The following is a 24,735-nucleotide window of genomic DNA, read 5'->3' as shown; positions in this document are numbered from 1 at the left end:
TCTTGCCCAGGTAACACAGCATGTGACTTGAGGCATTGTCTGGTGAGATTCTCTGCCAGTCTGTGTTTGACCACTATGAACTCAGAGCAGTGTGTTCTAGGACTAACGCTGCTCCTGAAAAACTGTGTGAATGAGCACAATGCATGGGAGACTGAAGCACTGAGGCCTGAGCAATAGGTCTCTAATCAACGTTGACTTCTAGATGAATCTCCCAGACAAATGTTGTATGAAATTAGTAACTTATTATTAGTGAAATATGTATGTTTATTAGTGAAAGATGTAGCTTAGGCAGAATATAATTATCAGTGAAGATAGATTTCATGAGAATGTATTCCTTTGCTTGTTCAGAAGCAACTGTCAGGGCTGTGAAACTGAGTGTCTGGCTTTGTGTGAAAACATGTGACCAAAGCCAAATAGATAAAGAAACTCCCTTGATTTCTCCCTGAACCCTGGCCAAAATTTGGGTCATATCTCAATGGAAACTGAAACCAGATGTTCACACATTTGAGGTTATGTAACATTGTTTATTCAACTATATAAAAGCTGGACCCTCTTGCAGTGACTTTGGAGACCTTCCCTACAAGTGGACATACTGTGTAGGAACTTCCAATTACCAGGACAGATTCTCCAAATCCTCCCTGTGAAAGGGAGTCCCCAGTCACTGCAGGTATGGATGATGATAATTAAGGCACTTGGTGATGTATCTTAATCACTATAGCTAACTTTATGTAGTAATGATTAGATGCATTACCTTATTTATTCTCTCTGCTCCTTTAAACTAAAGTTAAATTAAGTTTAAGTTTAGTTTAAAATTTAAACTAAAGTTGCTGTATTATTTTGCTTGTTATTACTTTAAATGTAAGCAAAAATCAACCTACTTCCCTTTAACTTGGTGTCTGTGTTCTTTGTCCATCACCCCGTCCATTAGCAGAACAGAGACTGAACAGGTGGAGCCTATGAGAGAGGGCCCAATGCCTGTGAGAGCTCAGGCTGTGTTCATGTGTTGGACACAGGGATGCAGCTGTGCTTCCCCTGAGCTCAGAAGTTTCATTAGAGGATTTCATAGAAGGTGAGTTGCTGACCTGGAGCAGTTTTCCTATTAAGGGCAGTTAAGGTGTCAAATGGAGGTACTCAAAGTGTCAATATTTCACATCATCCACCTACAAAGCCATCATTGACCACAAAACTATTAGACCTCCATGTACTAAATCAGAAATGTCTCTGCTATGCTGTGTACATGCCAACTGCTTCTACTCTACCCATACTAGGAAGGCAGCTTATGAAATTCATTGCCATTTATATGGGGTTTGTACTGATCTGTAATGGAATAAATTTCACTCCAAGGGAGAAATGCAACCTATTTGAGAAAGAGAATTTAAGAAAACGTACACCTCTTTCCATTGCTCAGTTTTTAGCTGATCTGCTGATAGTTCCTTATTTCATGTCTTCTAGTGTGGGGCTGTAACACTGAATGCTGATGAGATAATATTTGTCCTAAACACTGACGTTCAGTTTGGATAATTAATTTGGGTTGTTAACTTTGCTTGAAGTAAGTGTTACAGATCTGTTGTTTAGGGAACTTGACTGGAATGTGTTTTTTAAAGACCTCTGTGTCCTTGCACTGTATGCCTTTACTCAAATTATCTGCTGTAATATTGAAGCTCTGAAAGAGTGTGTGATTGTATCAGTGCAGAAGCATTCCTTCCACTGTTTCATGTGACAGTAATTATTATTAAAAATGGGTAGTTTTGTTCCTCTTCTCTAATTAACTTTTAAATACTTCCTAGTTGGCAGTTGTTAACATTTCAAATATGTTTATTTTTCCAATATGACCCACCTTTTGGGGACATCTTGGTGCTTTGTTAGTGAATGCTGACAACTCTATGTACTCATCCTCAAGTACACACCATCTCTGAAATTGAGTGGCACAAGCTGTCCCATGCTTCAGTACCTCTTTGGAAAGGTGAGCCATGTCAATACAGTTGCAGAGCTGCAGCACCTTGGAGGGGACAGCTATGCCTTTGCTTCTCAGTGTCGCAAGGAAATGCTGCCTGGGCAGCTGGTTGTGTGTGAGCTTGGCCCTTTGGGACAGCGTCTTTCACAGAGGGATGGTTTTTTTACAGAAATCACTGCAAAGTGTCTGAAGCAGTTACTGATCATACTTCAGATAACAACCAGTATCTTCTTCCCTGTTGCTCTGCCCAGAAAGTTCCTGGGATGTGACACCTTCTCGAGGACACAGCAGGTGCAGCAATCTCAACGCAGCTCCCTATTAGAGCAGATACTATGAGTAAGGCAGTTCTCCCCAGTAACATTTTTGCTGTCCTGGCACTCCTCCTGATAGCAAACCTGCAGGTTTTGCATTTACAGGGAAACAAGTCCACCCTCTGACCCTTTTTCTACTGTGTACTTTGGATCTCTGTTTGATAATTTTCTCCAGAGGATTCATAGAAAGTTACAGCCTTCATAGTTGGCAATGTGTCTTCATGTTTTAATAAAATATGAGTAAGGCAGGACATACTTTTAAGAGCTAAATATATGATTTGGCTTATTGGAACAGTTATATTGGCACTTTTACATGACAGTTTTACTGCTATCTCAATGAGCGTAATTTTAACATAATGTAATTGCTACTCAGGTAACACAGGATGGCTGCAGAAATATACATAGTCACAGGAAACCATAAATAAAGAGGCTTTATTCAGTTTTTTGAGGGATTTCTTTTTCAGGCAGGGTAGGCTCACTGGAGCGAAGCCAAATAAACGTCAACTTTAATATGGAAAATATTTTTTAATCAGTTGCTTTGATACTGGTAAATGTTATGGTGATTTTTCATTTTCACCCTGAAGAGAAAATAGCTGGCAAACCAATTAGCTAGTCAGAGGTATGAAGCTCTTATTACCAGCATTGGTGTTTCAGTTAACATTTTATGAACCTAGATGTGTATAAATAGCTTCTAGAGGTTTTACTTGCTGTGTTCTTCATTATTTCTTCACTTTCCCAAGGAAAAGTAAATAATTATATATTTCATTGGAAAAGCAGGATGGGTCTAAACAGCAAAACCGTTCACTTAAGTAACATTGAGGGAGATACTTTTAATGTATAAATGGTAACAGTTTCTTCACAGAGCACAGAAACAACAAAACCCACATACTGGGAAAGACTGTTCACAGTTAAAGTTTGGGAATTTCTAATAACTTTTTCCATAAATGTCATTTGAAACATTTCAGATTCACCAAGTACCTGTTGATAACTTCATTGTTTGTCTCTAGTATCCCACCACACGTTGTATGTGTCCACCTGAATACAGTCCATGCTGTAATTGGACAGTCCTCCTTAACTGAGAGGATTGTCTGATTCGCCAGAAACTGTGCTGCTCTTCAGTGTGATCTGGACAGGCTTACAGCTGGCCAGAGAGGAACCTCATGAGGTTCAACAAGGGCAAATGCAATGTCCTGCATTTCAGGAGGAACAACCCTGTACACCAGTACAGGCTGGGGATTGACCTGCTGGAGAGCAGCTTTGCTGAGAGAGACCTGGGAGTCCTGATTGATAATAAACTGAACATGAGACACCAATGTGCCCTCGTGGCCAAGAAGGCCAATGGCATCCTGGGATGCATCAAGAAGAGTGTGGCCAGCAGGTCAAGGGAGGTTCTTCTCCCTCTCTACTCTGCCCTGGTGAGGCCTCATCTGGAGTCTTGTGTCCAATTCTGGGCTCCTCAGTTCAAGAGGGACAGAGAACTGCTGGAGAGAGTCCAGCACAGGGCCACCAAGATGATCAAGGGACTGGAGCATCTTCCTTATGAGGAAAGGATGCAGGGACTGGGTCTATTCAACTTGGAAGAGACTCAGGGGGGACCTCATTAATACTTACAAGTATTTGAAATGTGTATGTCAAGGGTTTGGGACAACAGTTTTTTCTGTAGTGTTCAATGATAGGACTAGGAGTATTGGATAAAAACTGAAACACAAAAAATTCTACTTAAGGATAAACTTCTTTACTGTAGGGGTAGGGGAGCCCTGGTCCAGGATGCCCAGGGACAGTGTGGAGTTTCCTCCTCAGGAGGTTTTCAAAACCCACCTGGATGTGTTTCTTTGTGACCTGATCTAGGTCGACCTGCTTGAACAAGGGGTTTGGACTAGATGATCTCTAAAGGCCCCTTCCAATCCCCACCATTCTGTGATTGGCTGATCTCTCAAGTCAACCTAAGTTTTCACACAAATATCACAGAATCATAGAATCTTAAGGGTTGGAAGGTCATCTAGTCCAACCCCCCTGCCAGAGCAGGATCACCTAGGGTAGGTCATACAGGAACTGGTCCAGGTGGATTTGGAATGTCTCCAGAGAAGTAGACTCCACAATCCATCTGGGCAGCCTGTGCCAGTGCTTTGTCACCCTCACAATGAGGAATTTTTTCCTTATGTTTCCTTGGAACCTCTTATGTTCCAGCTTGTACCTGTTGCCTCTTGTCCTGTTATTAGACATCATTAAGAACAGCCTGGCTCCATCCTCCTGGCACTCACCCTTTACATATTTTTAAACATGAATGGGGTCACCCCTCAGTCTCTTCCAAGCTAAAGAGCTCCAGCTCCCATGTTCAGATTTGGGAAATGTCTTTATTTGTTCATGAACATGAGAAATTAGATAAGAATTTCACTGATTCTCAGCAGTAGGAGGAATACATTAGTATCACTGTGGGTGTGCACATGTGTATGCACACACACAGAGACACAGGGGTGTGCACAAACACATCTCCTCTGCAACAACAATCTAAGCATCCAACTCTAACAGGCTAATCTCAGAAAGGAAAATAAGATACCATAATACTCTGTTCTTGTATAGGGAATATCTGAAAGAACTCAGAGGAGGTGTGTGCACTTTGCAGCCTGTGGTAGGTGCATGCCAGATCTGGCCACCTGATGCACCGATCTCACCTCAGCAGATGGGAGCATTCCTAGGGTAACATAGCTGTGAAATGATTTTTGTTCAAGGTATTCTTAGAAGTGTATCTTTTCCATCTGAAAAAATCTCCTTCCTCCTTGGTTTAATGTCCACAATTTTGACCTTTTTTTTCTGTGTGTCTGCTTCCTAATATTCACTTGAGAAAGCTACAAGTGACTTTTTTTTTTTTTTTTAAGGAAATGCTTACTGTTACCCTCTGAGGTATTTATTAATGATTTCAAACACAACATCATCTTGTTTAACCTGGGAATGATTAAGGACCAGCTTAAAGACCAAGTGTTTTGACAAGGTGAATACGTTTATTTGAGTGTATGGGTGCTGGGAGTGTATTGGCAAACACAGTCGTGAACGACATGGAATGGGTGATGCAACAGAATTGTTATCTTTCAGGGAACAATATTACTGAGTGAAAGATAATAGCATGGGTGAGGTTTTGGAATTAGTAAACACAAGTTACGTGTGTAATGTTTACTGTTTTCATCAGCTTTATTATACTCTTTCAGCACCCCACATAAATCTCATTGAACTGTGATAGTCACCTGGGGGATCAGGTGATGTTACATGAAAATTACATAAACCATAGAGAGAATAAATGTTTTTCTATCTATCTTTCTGTCAATGGCCTTGGGAAAGATCAAGTGAGGATAAATAACATTCAGCTCAGCTAGGCAGCCAACTGCATCATAACATCTATCAGAGGAATATGAATTCCAGGAGATAATGCAGTTTGGGATAACCTCATTTGTTGCACTGGGATATTGAGGTGGGTGGGTTATTAATGTGAGTAGGATCTGGCCTGTTTCATCTGCCATCATATCGTGTGCTGTTCCACTTGCTGAGGAATTGCTGCTGGTCATCATGCTTCTGAATCCATCAGTTCTTTTAGAGAGAACTGTTTTTCAACTTGAGGGCTCATGTGATAACTGACTAATCACTTCTGGATGGGAACTACTGAGGTCCAAATGACCCAGAAATGACTCCAGGTTTCCATCCAATGTCTCAAAGATGCAGTCTTCCTACACTCACAGTTTGGCACTTGGTGGTGATCAGATAGTTGGTGTACTGCAAAAATGACCAGCACTCCAGATAAACATCAGCATTATCATTATATTATTTGTCAATACGCTTCTTTCTTCCAGAAAAGTCATGATTTTATAACCTTACATGGCCAGGGGAGTTAGGAATAATCAACCAGACAATAGCTACCATTCCAGGAGAGGTTACTACTGAGAAAAGGAGTTGGGGTTGTCTTAGCCTTGGAAAGCAATACCAGAGTGGGGCCTAACATTATGAAAGTGTACTGTCTTTTTTGAAAAAACAAAAATTGTACTAAGGACAGGCATTATTAAAGCACATATTGAGTACTAAGTTTTAAAAGAAGGATATTTGTTATTGAATGCAGTTAAAATAGCTCAAAGAGTGCAGAGAAATGCTGGGATAATGACTTAACAGCAGAACAGAGATATAAATAGGGCAAGTTCCCAGAGGACAAATTAAAATTGGATGGCTCTAGTACTGGTACTCCTGATCCTTCCCTCAAAATATGGATTTAAATGACTTTTGCAACAAATCCTCACAGGAGTTATTTGAAACTCAATTTTTACTTACTGCATCTCTCTCTCTAACCTCCTAATCCTTCGTGCTGAGGAAGCAGAGTGAGATGACACAAGTGCTACCAGGAAGAGTCTTGATTCACACAGGAACTTAACCTGGAGGTGTCCAGCATGACCAGCAGAATGTGTTGTTAACCCATGTCACTTGCCTACGAGCCACATGAGATGCAGGGGTGGCCAAACCTTGCTGAGTACCTGTGCCTGGGCAGGCCTTGGCAGCTCTCTCAGGAGAAGTTTGGTCTTGCCTTCAACAGGAGCTGAAGCGTGTGGAAAAGCGGTGACCCCACTGAGTACTGCTAGCCTCTGCTGCCCTGGCATATGGTCTAGGTGCCCAGAGACATAGGCCTCCAAGTGTGATGTACAAAGATAAACCACTTTCTTACGCTTCCGCTTTCCAGATAGGTTTGTTCCAGAGAACCCTAAATCCTGTCAGACCACACCAAGCCAGTCTCTGCCCATCTAGATAGTGGGACTAGATAAGGAGGTGCTCTCCAAGCATGTCCCACTTGCACCAAAGACGAGGCAGAGAAAGCAGTGTCATAGAATCATAGAATTGTCACTTTTGGAAAAGACCTTTAAGATTATTGAGTCCAACCACTTACACTGCCAAGCCCGCCACTAAACTAAACCAAGTCCCTCAACACCTCATCTATGCATCTTTTGAATATCTTTAGGGATGGTGATTCCACCACCTCCCTGGGCAATCCATTTCAATGCTTAATAACCCTCCTGGTAAAAAAGTTCTTTCTAATGTCCAATCTAAACCTCCTCTGGTGCAACTTGAACCCATTTCCTCATAACAGCCTTTTAAGGGCCTTCCGGGGTAAGTTTCAGCCTTCTTATCTTGCGTAGTCTGGAGTATGACACAGATGTTGGCCTCCCTGGCACATCCACACCCACTACACTTTTGTTCTCCAATAGGAGGTCTCCTTCCTCATTTCTTTGGCCTGGCTCAGCTCTCATGAAAGAGGCAACTGTTTACAAGGAGGCAGAGTGGAGCTCATGTGCCAAAGAATGATTCAAAGACACGTCTAGAGATGGAAAAAGTCAAGCTCCCTCGTCCTTTGTTGTCATAAAGCAATTGGTTATCAATGTATTATATCCTACAAGCATTAAGAATGAAGCCTGGCGGTGTTAGCATGGAAAGTGTAGTTTGCATGTGATATCTGGATACAGAAATTATATATTAATTTATAAATGTACATGTATGTAAGTTAAGACTCTATTGAATTTTCCAACCATTTCCTAGAAGGAAGTGTTTTCTGATAGGTACAGCCTCTGGAGCCAGATATGTGCACTAGCCACTGGGTTGGCAAAGGACATGGTTCCTGAGTTGGAATACCCCTTGCCAGCCCTGTCCCAGAAAGCAGGGGCACTCACTGTCCCACCAACCTGAGGCAGCTCACAGAGCCACTGAAGATAGCAGGAGAGGTGTTGTTGGTGGTGGGCACTGTTCCAGTGGCACCATGTGAGAGAATATGGCCGGAATAAGCACGCAGATCACTATTTATTCAAGGAATCATCAAGAACAGTTGTGGTAAAGGCATTTTGTGGATTTCTCTACAATCAATATTGTGGACATTTCTCCTCTGTTAACTGGCTGAAAATATTTGGTGAGAAGACTATTGTTGTGTGATGGAAAACAAACAAGCTTACTCAGATTCAAACTTTCAACACCACGAGCCTGTGTGTTAAAACTCACAAAACTAATGGGATTCCTAAACCACTTATAACTGGCAGCTCCTGATAGTCACAGTGATAGAAAATAAGACACTGTGAATCACAAATCACTCCTCATTTCTTACACATATGTAATGCAAAATATTAATCTTACTCTTCTTTTAGACATTTATGCTTGTAGAGGAAGGATTTAGATATAAAATACTTCCATCTCAAAAAGCCTATTTAGAGTTCAAGAATGTATATCGCATGCAAAAGAATAAAAAAGCAAGTTAAAAGAGAACATGCTTTTACTTTTGGATACTCCATTCATATTTATGTGTCATGTTTTCCAGTAATCCATCACTACCCACATGTTTTATCAAGCTAACGCAGTAATGCAGTCTAGTTCAAAAACTGAAAAAACCAAAACTACTAAACTAACCAACCAAAAAATATATCAACACCAAGTGCCCAAAGATATGCTCTGAATTTTAACTTGCACTACTCACCTTTTTGTTTAAGATATTTGTCTTCTGGTGACACTATCTTGTTTCCATGTCTCTAGCATTGATCTGCTGCTTGCAAGAATAAAAAAAAATCTCCTGTGACAACCAGTAAAGGGTACAGAATGTAAAGTTAAGCCAAAGCTCCCTATTTTCTCATGTATCTTCTGAACCTTGTATTCTATTAGCTTGCTATTTGCTCTCATCTCATATCCCTTGTAGCAGGGCATTCTGCCTAAGGAAAAGATACAGACTAGAATCAGACTGTCTTTAGTGGCAGAAGCCATCCTGACCGCTTGGCTATCTCCAAGCACAGTTGGAGAGACAAGAAAAATCCTGAGCTAGTGGGCTGTGAGACAGACATCCCCAAGATAACATTCTTGCTAGAAACATGTCCCTGCTAGCTCTGCTGAAGTGTAAATTCAGTAATAAATGAATGACAGCCAAATACTTTATTTTGTAGAAGCCCAGTCCTATTTCTGTGGGGTAGGGGATTCCTGCATACTCTTCCTTAGAGTATGGAAATCTCTCCCTTGAGCAGGGACGTCACTCAAGGTTACCCTCCGGAGGTGAGAGAAAAGGAATCACCCACTGTCATTGATATGAGTGAGTAACATCATTCTCTATGAAATAATCATTAAGTTAGTTTTAAACTGTTAATTCAATTAATAATAAGTAGTACCTACAGTACTAATGTAGTGTAGTAAACGTTCCTCTAACCTATTGCCTTAAACCAAACCACTTACTAAACCAGAAAGCCTGTATTTTATCCTGATTTTGTTGTATATAAGATATATATTCAATTCAAATAATGTCATTATTGTGTAAAAATACTGTTTTGTTTTACTTTCTGAGTTTGCCATCATTACCCTGCAGGCATAGGGAACATCCTTCCAGCTTTATCTGTTCCTTAGGGTAACCAAAAATGCATTTAATGTATGTATTGTGAACTGAAGCAGTTCACTTCTGAAGGAATATTTCCCTCTTGGATGAGACTCACACTGGGGCAATTAGTGAAGAACTGCACCCCATGGATGAGACCCATGTTGGAGCAGTCTGTGAAGAACTGCAGCCTATGGGAAGGACCCACATTGGAGAAGTTTGTGGAGGACTGTCTCCCATGGGAAGGAGCCCACACTGTAGCAGTGGGAAGTGTGAGGAGGTTACATCACCTTCCAGACCCAATGGGGACTGACTTATGCTGAGCACCTACGACATTTACAGCCCTGGGTGCTGCATCTGTCTTTGGAGCTGTGCCTGTGAGCTGGTCACAGCCTGGTGACATGCATCAGGGTGATGGAGTGTCATGATACTCCTGAGCCTTGTTCAGATGCCGTTTACAGTGCCTCTCTCAGAAAAGAGTGATCTGGGTATGGATAGAAATTAGTCATGGAGCATCTTGAGTAGTTTTAGAGTTGCTCCAGATTTGAAAAATGGCTGTAAAAAGCTAAGTCAAAGTCTCCCTAGCAAAGTGGGTTTTAAATACTCTGACTGTCAGATATGGTCCCTAACTCTTTCTTGATCCCACTGTTATGATTAGTGTAGCATGTTTTCCATTTTAATTTCATTGACACTTGTACTAAACAGGTTTCAGGATTGTCTTCCTGCTTCTCTTTTAAAGCAGTTTTTCTCAGCCTCCCTGAGGAGAAGGAGGAAGAGGAGGAGGAGGAGGAAGGCTTCTTCTCCACGCCAAAGCCTTTTGCAGGGCTTTAGCATGGCAGCTCCCACCAGACCCAGGTGACCACCTAAAGCTGCAGAGCCTTGACACATGGGTACATCTCTGGGTAGGAGTCAAGCTCACAGAGGGAGTTTGGGAAATTCGGCAAATACTTGTGGAAATTTTTGGAACTTTGTGCATTCTTAAGAATGTGTATGTGAGACAAATTCACTCTCAACCAAATATCTACCTTCAGCCTTCGTCAATGGACTCATAACAGTACAAATGTCTGCAGAATTGTGTTCAGTGTTTTGATGGGGAAAGGATAGTGTCAGAGGACAGCTGGCTTTATTGGAGTAAGTGCTTTCAGGACAGAATGACTAAAATGCCTTAGGACTAGACAGCAAGAAAATAGTGTTAAAGATTAATTATCAAATATTTTCCATCTCTAGGAGATAAACACCACATGTTTGAATGGTCATATGGAACAAAAGCTTTAAATGCAAAGACAGCAATACATTACAAGAAGTCCAGTGATGATTATTTATTATTATACTTTATATAGTATAACTAGTGAATGACTGAATTCACTCCAGCCACAGGTCAGACATGTAACTATCCTGATTTTTGTTAAGCTGCTATTCCAGAGATGTATGTGCATCACACAGGCATTTTTGACACTCATGGGCTAATAAGAAGAATTGCTGAAAACTGATTATCCAGAAACAATGGAGGAATATCCAAAGGTCAGCTATGAGAGGCTGGTCTGATAGAATCACAAAGGCAGACACAATATTGCACTATGTAATGAAAAGGCTTTTCCAGAAATGGACAGGGAAACTAATGCCATTACAGAAAGTCAGAGGAGTGTTGTATTTAAATTCCCCCAAAGAGTGCACATGCTTAATTTTCATACACATAAATATATATGTGTGCACACACATGTGCATATTTTGCAAGAGAAGATTAATAAAGGAGAGGCAAGAAATGTAACCTGAGCAAAAATTATTTAGGTCAATCAAGACCATGATCTTCAAAGGGTACAAAAAGATGGTGGAGTTAATGGGTAATAAGATGACAGGCAAAATGTGCACAGAGGACTTAATCTGAACAATTTATACTCCTGGCTAGGTTCTGAATTAACTGTAATAATCCAGAAAAAAAAGATCTTTGCATCACTGGGAAAGCTCAAAGACTCAACATGTACCTACTTGCTAAAGAGTAAGCATCATTAAAATGCAGAGGGGACAGGATAAAAGCACTGGAAGTATTGGAAAGCTGTCATGTAAATCAGTGTTACATGCTCATCTGAAATAATGTGTTCAATTCAGGTCACTGTATCTCAAAAAGGACACAGATGAAACGACTGGATTCAGAGATGAGTTCTGAAAATTACTACAATCTCGCAGAGAATTCTGCAGGGTCTGCAGGGCTGAGACAGCTTGGATTTATTTTTAGTTTAGATGCCTAGGTGAGAGACCTACTAATTATAAGAGGTAATGAGGAATGTTGTGAAATCAAATTGTAGGTTTCTGGATACCCTTTATCTTGTAATGGGAAACAGAAGGTCAGTCATTGAACAAGTGTGGGTGCAAGTTTAAGAAAATATACCAAGTGAAATACTTTTTCACACAATTAGACTCATTGCTGAGACTTATCAATAAGGCCAAAACCTTTGCATCAGCTACAGGTGATCAAACATTTATAAGAATATTAGGAACTTCCAGACTTAGTACAGTGAAGTTTAAAAACCAAGGAAAATAAATTTCAATAGATAATACTTTTATGCACCAAGGCTTGAGCTGGGATCTAGTTAGTGTTTTGAGACACCTGCAGCTTTTTCCTTCTGTGCCCTGAGCTGAAAGGCAAAAGGTCAACATTCTCCTAGGGCAAGCATCTCCCATGGGCAATGTTTTGTTTTGCTGCATAGGGGACTTTGTGGATGAATCAGAGTGATTAAATCTATGCAGGATGTTTGGCTTCTAACCTGAATTTCTCTAGTACCAGTAATGTGAATTTGTTTGCTGCAGGAAAGCAGGGGAAAACCAATATTTGTCAAATGGAAATAATCAGTCTGCAGGAAATTTGGAGTTTTTTTACAGCTTCACAACAAATAATGAAAATTTGAAACCATGCTGAGAATTCCCCTTTAGATATTAAACACTAATGATGTCTCAATTTGACTTCTGTCTAAGCTAGAGTAGTCTCAAAAATTATTCTGAAGATCATTTATTTATCTCTTTTGATGCAATTAATTGTGCATTTGCTTTAAAGGCATTTAATTGTCAAATTATTTAAACAAAAGTAAACTTTTCTGTTTATTTAACAAAAATACAAGCCAGGAAGCCATTGACCTTCTTGGCCACCTGGGCACACTGGTGTGTCAGCAGGCCCAGAGGAGGGATTGTCTCCCTGTGCTGGACCCTGGTGAGGCTGCAGCTCGAGTGCTGTGTTCAGTGTTGGGCCCCTCACTGCCAGAGGGACACTGAGGGGCTGCAGCGTGTCCAGAGCTGGGCAGTGGAGGTGGGGAAGGCTGAGGGAAGACATGAGCATTATCTAAGGGGTTTGGTCTCTTCTCCCAATTAACAAGTTAAAGAACAAGAGGAAATGTCCTCAAATTGCCCTGGGGAGGCTTAGATTGGATATTAGGAAAAACTCATTCACGGAGAAGGTTGTTAGACACTGTGCCAGGCTGCCCAGGGAGGTGGGGGAGTTCCCATCCCTGGAGTTATTGCAAAGCCGTGGAGCTGAGGTGCCGAGGGCCATGGGTTAGTGGTGGGCTGGGCAGTGTGAGATGAGTGGCTGGAACTGATCTTAAAGTTCTTTTCCAACTAAAACAATTCTATTAATCTATGCTTTAAATATTCTTCTCTATCTTGTACTGCCATGAGAGTGTACCTGTGTGAGATTGCTCATTTTTCTCTGTGGGAATGGCGTTTTTGCCCCCAGTTCCAGTAGAGGACAATGAAGTGGTCAGTCTGCCTTCCCTGACACTCCTTGATCTCTCTCTGTCAAAGCACTGGAGTGGAGAAGAGAGGACTGTGTGGGTTGAGAGATGGTCTCATTTTGCATTTGGGACTAAAGGAGGGCCTAGCAGAATAGTCACATGGCTTTGATGAGACATAGGAAATTTCATCCTTGAGCTAGCAGTGCACAAGGGACTAAAGGAGAAAGAACAAAACCAACCAGAAAAGTTTCAGCTTTAATTTGGAAGTGATTCCTAGAGAATATAGGAGAAGCAAATTAAAGGGAATTAAGCCAGTAGGTCAGAGCTGTTGTTGGGAAGGAGTTTAAGCTGCTGTTTTAAATTACACATTCAGTGCTCTTAGAGGCAGGGAGAAAGGGGAAATGCTTGAACAATCTGAGCTGAAGCTGACAGCCACGAAAAACTCTGAAGGAATCTGGAAGAATAAAATAATAGGCTCCTGTGGAGATACTTTCTGTGATATTACTGCCTTAAAACTCCAGGTAGACTTTTGTAATAGAGATATTGAAATACTAAAGGACAGATCAAAACATTTGAAAAGATTGTCTTCTTTTTTTGTTTTTTATTTGCAAATTTACACAGGCCATTCCTGTTATACATAAATTAAATGTTTTAGATTGTGGTAATGCTTAAAACTCCTGCCTGATTTGTAAAAGAATGTGTAAGTGTAGACAAGAAGTTTCAAAAAGGCCAACCCAAAAGTACTGTTTTGTTCTTGACATTTTGGATATGGACCAATTTTCCAATTGGTCTCCTGCAGACCATATGAATTGGAAAATCAAAACAAAAGTCCCTTCCCTGGATTTAGATGTCTCTCTTATCAAAGCAACTAATTTCAAACAGATTTGTTAGACTGTTTGGCCCTGTGGGTCCAGCTAATGTGTTTTCCTAGCTTCTTATAAATGCATGTTTTAAGGAAACTAAATGAGTTTGCTTACTCAGACGCTTCCTGCTCCCTTTTCACTGCATTACAATCCTTAATATTTCATTTGCATGTCTGTTTGGAAAACAGGAGATGCTACAGCTCTGAACTTTTTACCCTACTCTTCATATCTCTGGAATGCAGGAGCACTATGATATTTTAGCTGGAATGCTTGATGCAAATTCCTGCAGGCAAAGAAATAAAAATAAACTCTGGGCTTTTTTCCCCCCTCCCTGTTGTCGCAGAATGTGACAGTTTTTAAGCCACAGCATGTCTCTGTCAGACTGTGTGGGAATCTCAGTTTTCTAGGGAGTCTTTTTGGGATCACTGTGTGGTTGCTCTGGCCCTGAAGCCTTCCCAGCCAAGCAAAGCCTTGCCTGGCCATGGACTTGGAGCCTGTGCTTACTGTGGCACAAAGGAGAAACAGAAGCCAAGGCATGGGAAGAGTACTGTTGGAGATGGAGCCCATTCACAGTCCCTGATCCCTTAGCTTTGGCACAAGGTGGACAATCAAAGGAGCCCCAGGGAAGCTATGGGCACATATGTGCTGCTAGTCCTCTCCTGCAGGAATGGGGTCCTATGCTCTTCTGAGTTACTGCCGATGTGCACTGGCCCTTCTCAGGGTAAGGTGTTCCTGTGGGCAGCACTGTGCTCCGTGTCAATGCCCAGATTTCTGCCCTGATTCAATCAGGCTGGCAGGACTGACCAATGTGCATGGTTGAGCCGAGGCTGGAAAGCACCATGGCCCAGCTCTGCGGTGCTTGGCTGTGGCCACTTCCTTTGCCTCCTCCTGAAGCTGCCATTGACCCTGTGGGCCACCAGTGCTGGCACTCACCCTCCTGTCTGCTCTGTTTGGTCATTGGTCTCTGCTGAGTCAGACTGTGCCTGCTGAGATAATTTCTTACAGGTCACCATCACCCCTTAGCTTTCCCTGGCACAGGAGCTGGCTGGCTGAGTTGACAGCTTGGAGAAGAGTCTGCTTCCATGCATCTCCATCTCTTTCCTTCTGCTGCCACATAAGTGAATAAACTCAGCTAACAGATATTTTCTCCTGGACTTCTGATCTTCCAACTCAAAGTCTGGTTTTCAGAAGACAAGTTCTCATTAATGTATTTCAGGCTTCTCCAGTTTTTAATTGTGGGTGTTTCTTTTGGGTCTGACCCAGAACAACTCTCACTCCATTAAACTGACAAAGCTGTCTCAGGTTCCTAAGAAGTTCAATGACTTGCATGCAGGAGTGAAGGGACTTGAGAGAACTCATTACCTGTCCAGTGCATGAGACAAGAAATGCAAGGAAAGCTTGAGAGAGCTGGGACTGTTCAGCCTGGAGGTAGGCTCAGGGGACTCTTATCCTTGTGTATAAATACTTGATATGAGGATATAGAGAAGATACAGACAGGCTCTTCTCAGTAGTGTCCGGGACAAGAGGCAATGAGCACAAATCAAAATGCAGGAGATTCCATTTAAACAGAGAAAACACTTTTTTTTTACTGTAAGGGGATGTGAGGCAACTAAATAGTGCTGTTCTTTCAGGTCCATGGTGGAACTCTGCTCCTGTCTGCCAGTTGTTTATCAGTGTAGGCATATACACTGTCTTCTCAGTTCTTTTAAGTTTGCCTTTTTGAAAGTAAAGTCATTCCATCTTTCCTGCTAGTTACATTTCCTCCATTTCGTATCTTGTTACTGCATATTGTATGCTTTCTGCTTGGCTGACTCCTTCTGCAGTTCAGCTCCCACATGCCAGGAGAGCACTCAGGGAACAGTGGTGGGATTCCTCCTCTTACAGCAGCATGGCAGAGGTGGCTCACAGGCACTGTGAGAGCCCTGGACATTTCTCTGCATGGCTCTACTAGCAAGGGGCTATTGCTATCTTGGAGGTATTCACTTTGGGCTGTGAATCTTGAGCTTGTCTTTACTGAATATCTTCTAGTAGTTTTGAAATAATTTATCCATTTTGAGCAATTGTTTTGCCCTTTAGAGGCCTTGCAACTCTCCCTAGCTGGATGTCTCCAGTAATGTTATCTCTGTACTTTTGGGCTTACATCTACAGCTGTAAATGAAACACACTGGGCTCTTTAGGCACCAAAGCCAGATGGCAGGAAAAATTGCATCCAGATTATTAAACTCCCTGATTGTTGGCAGTGGGATGGCTGTGTGCATACTAGGTATGGGGCATCACCCTTGGCCCATGCCTACAGCCAGGAGTGGTTAGGTGAGCCTCAGTGGCTTCAGGGACCAATTCACCAGTGTGACTTGTCCCCTTCCCGTGTCCAAGGAGAAGGAAGTACTGGTATTGCCACAGTGATGTGGCTGCTGTGAACTGGTCTCACTGACACACAGCAGTGAATCACCTTAGCCTGGACACCAGGTATCTGCATGCTGAGCCAGTAGCAGAGCAGAATACAGTCTCATCCCGTTCTGCCTCCTGACCGGACGTCATGGTGATGCTGTCTTGTGTTACATCCTTTCCCCTAACCACAACTTCTTCTTCCTGAACATTGCATAGCCTGAAAACTTGAGGGCTATGGGTTAATAGTGGATTTGGCAGTGGGAGGTGAGGGGTTGGACTTGACAAATTTAAAGGTCTTTTCCAACCAAAATGATTCCTTGGTTCTATGAAATGCCATATTTTGAAGTTGTCTTCTGAGAAGTAAATGTTATAACATCCTTCTTTCTAGAAGTATCTGAAAGCTAGTATGTCCCTTTCTCGAAAATGTCCTTGCTTTGAAATATCTTATTTCTTCTTTCATAGATTTAGGAGTTGTAATGAGACTTTGAATTTTGTTGTATCTTATGTTTTAACATCAGAGACAGACTTACACTAGCGGAGCTGCAAATCCAGGGCGCAGAGCACTTTAACTGACAGGAGTCATGATTCAAATCCCCAGACAAGCTGCCTAATAATGAGGCCTCAGGACCAATCTCTCTCCCTGTGGAAATGCATTGTGTACACAGAGAACATCTCCAACACAAACTACTTGAGAGACTGTTGTAATAACTTTGCCCACAGCTGTTTTTTCCCAGCTGGTGGCCCCTGAGTCAGTGCAGAACACAAACATGATTGGCAAGAGCCTGGGAGCTGGCAGATGAGGAGATGAAGCCTTGATGCATCTTACTTGTAGCTCATGATGCTATGGCGTGAGAGCTTTTCTACTGCCGATAAACAATCACAACAGATATTTCTGTTATAAATAAATATTTTGCACATTTATCAGCAAAAGGTGGTTTGATTTTGATTTTGTAGAATGAAAAGAAATGCATTCATTTCTCAGCGGCTTTTTTTCCCCTTTTATGTCTTCAATCTGATGGCACCAGGAAGAATCAGTAAGCACATTTCTCTCCGTCTAGCTTTCCCCAAGGGTGCAAATCAAGCGCTTTAAGATCAGAAGATGTCTATTCTGAATAGAAAACTGGTGTGTGAAGGTTTTAAAACTGAACTTGAATACATTGACAGTAACACAACGTTACTTGAATTTCAGCATTTAACAAAAGTTTGTTAGGCAGAATATCTTTTAAATCTGTACTCTCTTTTAAAAGTCTGCTGTTACTATTCTTGCTCTTCCTATATATGGCTGAGTATTGTATCTTCCTATTTATCAGTTTACTTGTATTACTTGAATGTTAATTGACTGAGACTGACATTATACAGATGCAAAAACAACTCAGACAATGAAATGGAAAAATATTTTGTCTTTGTACATTTTGCCTTCAATCAAAGTAGAGGATATTATTCTTCTGAATTCCTGGATCCTGACCATCCAGGCTAGGCTAATAAGCATCAAAGCTGGTATCTTCAAAAAGACAATTATACTGGCTAGATATGTTAACCACTAATACAGTAATAAAGGCCCAGCTCCAGTTCCAGGTTTTCTACTTCATACACACAAAATAAAAAAGAGAATAGGAAGAGTGAGATAAATCCATGAGCTTTTTTCTAGTTCTTTAAACAGTCATTTAAAATTTAGCTAAGATTTAGGAAGCCACACATAAATGCATGACTCCCATCTTCCACAGGGCTCACTAGAGAAGAGAAGAGAAATGGAGATGCTGTCCTGATTACAACAGACTACCTATTTCCTGAACACACAAAGGATATCTGAGAAAGAAGACGAAGTTCCTCATGTCAGACGAGTACAGAAATGATGCAAAGTAAGACACATATGTGGTCCCAAAGCACTTTCACAGTACAAGAATGAACCGTTTCTAGCAAATCAGACCTTTGGAACTACTTACTGGCTCATGGATTCCCCTTTGTCCCCACAGTTCTTCAGCCATGTCAATTGTCTTTCTCTCAGCTTCATTCCAGCTGCTGTTTGGCATCAGCTTGTGCTTGCAGGGATCATGCAGCCGGGCACAAGCCAGGGCAGGGTTGCCCTGCAGCAGAGACCAGCATTGCTTCCAGCTGTACTGTCTTGGACATTTGAATCTTCTGTTTCTTCTCAAAGCTTTGCCGCATTAAATACTCAGTGGGTACCGGGCTTTGATGACACAGAAATTAGTTCAGCACCTGCTTCGGATCACGTCACACACCTGTAGGGAGGAAAGTGTTCAGTTCATGATGTGTTTGTGAATGTAGCTTCTGAAACATATGAGAGATTTATTCCTACATTTATTTGCACACATAAAAAGCATGACATTTACACCTTGAGTAATGGGAGAGAGGAGTAAGCTGGTCTGGATTTTGTCTTTTTTCCTCTCCTTTTACAAGAGTACTCTTATCTTTATTATGTGATTATATGAGCATGCAATTGGATTACTGAGAGCATCCAGTTCACATTTTGTCTGTTGAACAGGGCTGTGAAAACCTTTGTATCTATGTCAGGAAAGAAATGCAGATACCATAAAGTAAGTGTGTGGCCCCATATCTCTTCAGTCTGATTATCCATATGAATGCACTTACATTCAAAAGCAACAGATTTCCCATTTCTTTATTTAGTAGTTTGTGGGTAAGATCCTTCTGGCTTATGCATTTGAAATATCACCTGATGAGACATTTCCATCCTGTCAGGCAATCTGGGATTTTTTGTGAAATTCTGTGTCTCATTTTTCTCAGAGTTCCATCCCTGGAGTTTCATCTGAAGAAGTCACAAATATCCTCGGAAGAACCTCTCCAATCATAGCTCCGTGTGCCAGAGAAACAGATTATCCTGATGGCAGGAATCCCTTCATGGATCCACTACTCTAAGCATCTATGGTGAGGGCAATGACTGTGAGCGTGTTCATGCACAGTTGTGTGTGTCTGGATGTGGATTATTTCCCCAAAAGACAGCAAAACAACAACTCTGGTAAATGTCTTTGAAATAAACTGATTTGGATAACACTATTTTGATACTGGAGAGAGACAGACTTCTCCAAGATCCCTAGTCACATGCCATGATTCTTTGAAAAAAATGAGACTTTTCTGTGTTTGTGTTTATCTGACAAAAAGTGAAGATTTTTTTGTTAATAATTTTTTTCTTTTACAATCAATTTGCTGCAACTCTAGTGGCTTCTTTACTCAAGAGCAAGCAGCAGATAGCAGTATATAGGAAGGACACTGCCTGTGAGTATAAACTAGTATGCCACATATTAGGGCTTAAAAGAACTATAGGGGTTACTGCTGTGACAGAGAGATTAAATAAAAAGAACCCACTGGAAAAGCAGGATATCAATAACAGCAGAGTTGCATGCAACATTCCAAATCTTGTGTGGTAATACTACAGAAAATGGCAGGAGCTATAGCTATTGACACAGTGAATAAACCAAAAGATGTGTAGATGAATGAAAATATTGCCAACAGAAAAACATTTCTGCAGAAAGTCTACTGAAAATGTTTACATAGATGGAACAGAGAGCTGAGGAGAACATAATCCCCATTGAACACATTTTAAACCATGTGATTCTTTGGCAAAGTGAAATGAGAAATCAAACTTTGTGATAAGTTCTGTAGTTAACCAAAGCGAAGGGTTGACCAAAGCTGAGTAGAAACAGTGGGAAATTGAAGAAAACCTGGTTTTTTTCTAACTTGTAAAATAACAGAAGGGAGTTAAACCCATAGCTTTTGCTCAGAGAGCTAAGTAAACCCGCATCCAAGACTCACAACGAAACCCGAGCCACTGCTGGGAAGGCTTAATACCTGATGAAGTACTGTGAACAGTAAAAAAAAACAGGAAAGAGAACCTGATGTCCTGTGGGTGTAGCACTGAGACCATACAGGAGCAGCAAAGAGTGAGCTCTGAGTATCCAGTCAACAAAGTGATTGAAACGTGAATGCTGTAAGGGACAGTAGCTTTAACAGCTGATGATAACTATTGGTTTGCTTCATCTAATGTTTTACTGAAAAGTAGTTTAATATATTTTTCATTTATTTATCTGTACATATATCTATCATTTATCTCTGTATAAGTATATCTATTTATCTGTATCTCTAGTACAGGTAATAGTTACTGATCAGAGAATATCATGATAACTATGAGCCTAATACTATATAGATATGTGTTTAGATTCATTAACTCCCTTGATTTAAGCAAAGCCAAAGTGCATTTTCCACATGTGAATTGAATAAAAATTAATTTAAACTGGTATTTCAAATTCCTCAACTTTCATATACAGAGGGGAATAAGATGGATTTGAATATTTCCCTTAAATGTTTGTTATAATTCTGTTTTATCAGTCTCATGAGTGAATTCCTTTCCACTTCAGACGTGCATATTTTCTGATTTGTTTCAGTTTCACCACATTGATCCCAGCTGGAATGAAACCAGAACTTTTCTTGTACTAGACTGAAGTGGAAAACAATGATGTTAATCACTCACCTAACCGTGACTGGTATTGTCCTTGGTTCTGAACTGCTACTCCGGAGAGATGCTTTCCTTGCTGTGTGCTGAACTGTGTAGACAAGAGATTCAAATGCCATATGATACATGAACATGTCAAATGTCTTTCTGAGTAACCTTATCTGCATCCCCACAAAGCACAGTTGAAGATCTTTTCCTGGGCAGAAGCCAACCATGCTAAATGGTGTAGATAGAGAGTGAAGTGTAGGTGTACTGGGATGATGTCAAGTGCAGTAGAAACTCTGGTGGGATCAGGAGCTGCATTTAACATCAGACATCATCTGCATGTGTACCAGGCAAGCCCATGCTACCAAGCATTGTCCTAACCACCCCATGGGCTCAGGCTTGCTGCTATCAGGAATAATGGTCAACTGTTTGAAGCATTTTAGAAGAGAGATCTGGTTCTTGAGAGCAGGTCCTGGGAGAACACAGCTTTCCCGGCACTCTTCTGGGCTGCTTGGCAGCAGCACACCCAGACAGGGCACTTGGAAGACTCTGGCCACATCCTGCACTGTAGGCACAGGTGATATTTGGGGCAGTGGTGGAGACCTGGGCATTAACATCCTTGTTATATGTACCCTGTCCCCAAGTCCCTGATTAAATAGTCAGGTATTTAGAACACATGCATTTACACATTCTGCTACCAAAACTGATGGAAAGAAGCCCTGTTTACAGCTTACTTTAAATGGGCATTTCAGAGTGTCTATGGCTTTAGGGATCTTTGCTTTTGTTTGTGAAAGAAATAATGACCTCACCAAGCAGTTCTACAAACCTGTTAGCTTCTTCTACCAGGGAAGGTTCTTCCACAGATATTGAAGTTGTCTGAACAGAAACTAATTTGAAGGCTGGAATGGAAGAATATTTATGTTCTGAGAGCCACAAAGCTCCATGGAGATCCCAGATGAGCCTAGATTTATTTTTAGTGCTACGAGCTATTTGGGCTTTGGGTTGTTTGTTACCAACTTGCATTTCTGATTTTCTTGATTAGTGCTTGAAGCCTTATTATTTGGTTTGCAACATTAATGCCTACAGGAACAATGGCTGTGCTTTGGAAAAAGTCATGTTTATAGAGCTTTTAAAATATACAGTCTGCCTTAGGGAAAATTAAAGTGTTGTTCCATTCCTTATCCAGGAATTGTCAAAAATGTAACAGAATATATTTCAGTAGGAAGAATAGCAGAAGCAGTAAATATTTTGAATTTAAGAGCCAAATATTATGATTTTTTTTTTGTTCCAGGCAGATATGTGCAACCTGCGTGTCACTTAACTACTGTGTGACACTATTACTTTGAATGACTCATTTATGACTGTTTTAAAATACTTTAAATAATAATTTTCCATGTATGCTCCTTGTAGACAGGTAGCAAACGTGGCTGTGGATGTTACACAGGCAGAAAAACATGTTTGTGGGAAGAGAAAAAAATATTCTAGATTTATGTGTTGATGGAAAGGACTGGACACAGAGGCTGAAACAATTAAGCAATGTTTTTTAGTACAACACATAAAAAGAATGCAGAGATGCCTGTGACAAGAAGGCAATGATCAGCTGCCACCCATATAAGTGGAGATGTGAGCTGCCTGGGAGGTGCTGAGATTGCTGGCTAGATTTGCTCAAAGCTCCAGCCAGTAAGAAGATAGTTATATGTCCAGGTTGGTACATATGCTGAGGCACAACTTATTTTCATTCCACGCAAAACATTATAAAAGCAAAAACTCTGGTATGAACAGATGCATATGGATTCAAGGCAGCAAAAGTTCTTCACACTATGGTTATGTAATTCTTCAGGTGATTTTGCAAATCCTTCATATTAACAGTATGATAAAAATATGGACCAAGAGGATGCTTTCAGATACGACAGGCATCCTGAAACAATTCGTGTTGTAGTCTGTTGTGCATTTGTCAAGGGCAATCCCAGACTATCTGTCTCAGAACAGAATATCTATCTGTTATTCTGATCAGACCAGCTTCAGAAAATGTTATTTTTCTATGAATTTCTAATCAGATCTGAATAGAGTTGTTTGATTTAGCTGAATCAAGATACTTCTGTGAAGGATGATATTGAGGGAATACAGAGGCACATATCACAACTGGCCAAAGCAGAGAAATCCACATACTTGTTTTACAGCAACATTTGTACCAAACAGGACTTTGCACAACACATATGCCTCTGTTTTAGGAGATCCCTATCAGTCTCTAGAGGAGGAAATATCATGCAAATAACATCTGCCTATTCAGCATTTTTTTCAATGTTTCAAAGATGACAGTGCCTCAGATTCGCATTTAAAGAAAGTTAAGGTTAATAATTACCTTCCTTCCTTCTAATGTATAGCTGTCGGCTAGGAGAGGGAGAGACACTGCACTTTTGATAAACAGTCAGTATTTTGAAATTGACCACTTTATGGTGCCTGAATGCCTGACATTTATTTTATCTGTACCAGGCCTGTGGATGGCACAGTTGGCTCTATTGCCTGTTCCCAACTGTGTCTGACACAGAGCAGTGAGCACTGAGAGGCAACACAGTCTCTTTGAAGGATGCTGGGGAGGATATCCCAGGGGAAATGAGGAAGTACTTACCACAGTAGTGCAAGTCAGCCACTTTGCTACACAGTTTGGGACTTAATCTGCTAATATTATGGGTAAAAGAAGCTACACTGCACACTTGACCAAATGTTTTGACTTTCAGTTGCAAAATGCTAATAGGGTACAGTGGGCTTTTCTTCAATTACAGACTTATCTGAGTGACATCTTCAATTATAATTATATGTAGGATGCACTTGTCCTGTATAAATATGATAATTGGTTCGTAAATGTATAATGCTGTTAATTAGCATGTGATCTCTTGTAACAACGGAACGTGTATTGATGTCTCCTGAGCCCCTGAATGTGACACAATAATGAGTAGCAGTCCAATGTCCTTGTAGTACTTGGAAAGGAAAGAACATCATTCACTCATATCAGGGTGTTTGGAAACTTTGACAGCAAAGACTAATAAAAGAGGAGTCTGCTTGACCATATCTTCCTTTCTGAAAAGCTGATAATTATCTAATAAGACAAAAACATTTTTCTGCTCAAAAGAGGGAAAAGCTCTTTTTACTCTTCACATTAGTCTGTCATGTTTAGTGCTCCACGGTCAGGGGAATATGAACAAGGAACATTCTTGGTTTGTACTCTAGCATGAAAGCTTCAATGTAAGCACAGTAAAAGAAACTGGGAGGAAAATATACTAACACACACTCACACACATGAATGAGTACAAATAATATGAACTGCAGTTACAGCAACACAGAGTAAGTTACAGAGTAAGTTACATTGGAAGCATAAATTCGTAAATTATCTCATAAATGGATGAGAAGGGATGATAAAACAGATGGCTCAGACAAATAGTTGGTTTAGTGAAATATTTTCTGTTACAGGAGAACTAGATTTCTGAGAAGAAGTAAAAATACGACATTTGGAAAGCATCATATAAAATGAAAGTAAAAGCAAGAGATGTTGCTGAAACAATTCCACACGGAAAATGTCTGAATGTCTCCTCCAGAAAGTTACTGCATCAAGGACAGAGCAGATTGTGTTCCTCTGAGTCCAAGTGCATGGGAAGAAAGGAGACAAAA

At 40.8% G+C, this 24,735-nt stretch overlaps 1 long non-coding RNA gene across 1 annotated transcript; it reads left to right on the top strand.

Moving 5' to 3' along the window:
* The first annotated feature begins 581 nt into the window (after positions 1-581).
* Positions 582-24,735, top strand: LOC133625634 (uncharacterized). The gene is made up of 5 exons (XR_009818933.1): positions 582-667; positions 932-1,069; positions 18,323-18,457; positions 19,362-19,502; positions 21,017-24,735. It is a non-coding gene; the product is annotated as an uncharacterized LOC133625634 (long non-coding RNA).

The sequence above is a fragment of the Colius striatus genome, chromosome 6 (genome assembly GCF_028858725.1).
Source record: "Colius striatus isolate bColStr4 chromosome 6, bColStr4.1.hap1, whole genome shotgun sequence".
Classification (NCBI taxonomy): Eukaryota; Metazoa; Chordata; class Aves; order Coliiformes; family Coliidae; genus Colius; species Colius striatus.
Note: the sequence above shows the minus strand (reverse complement) of the source record. Positions and strands in the feature narration are given on the sequence as shown.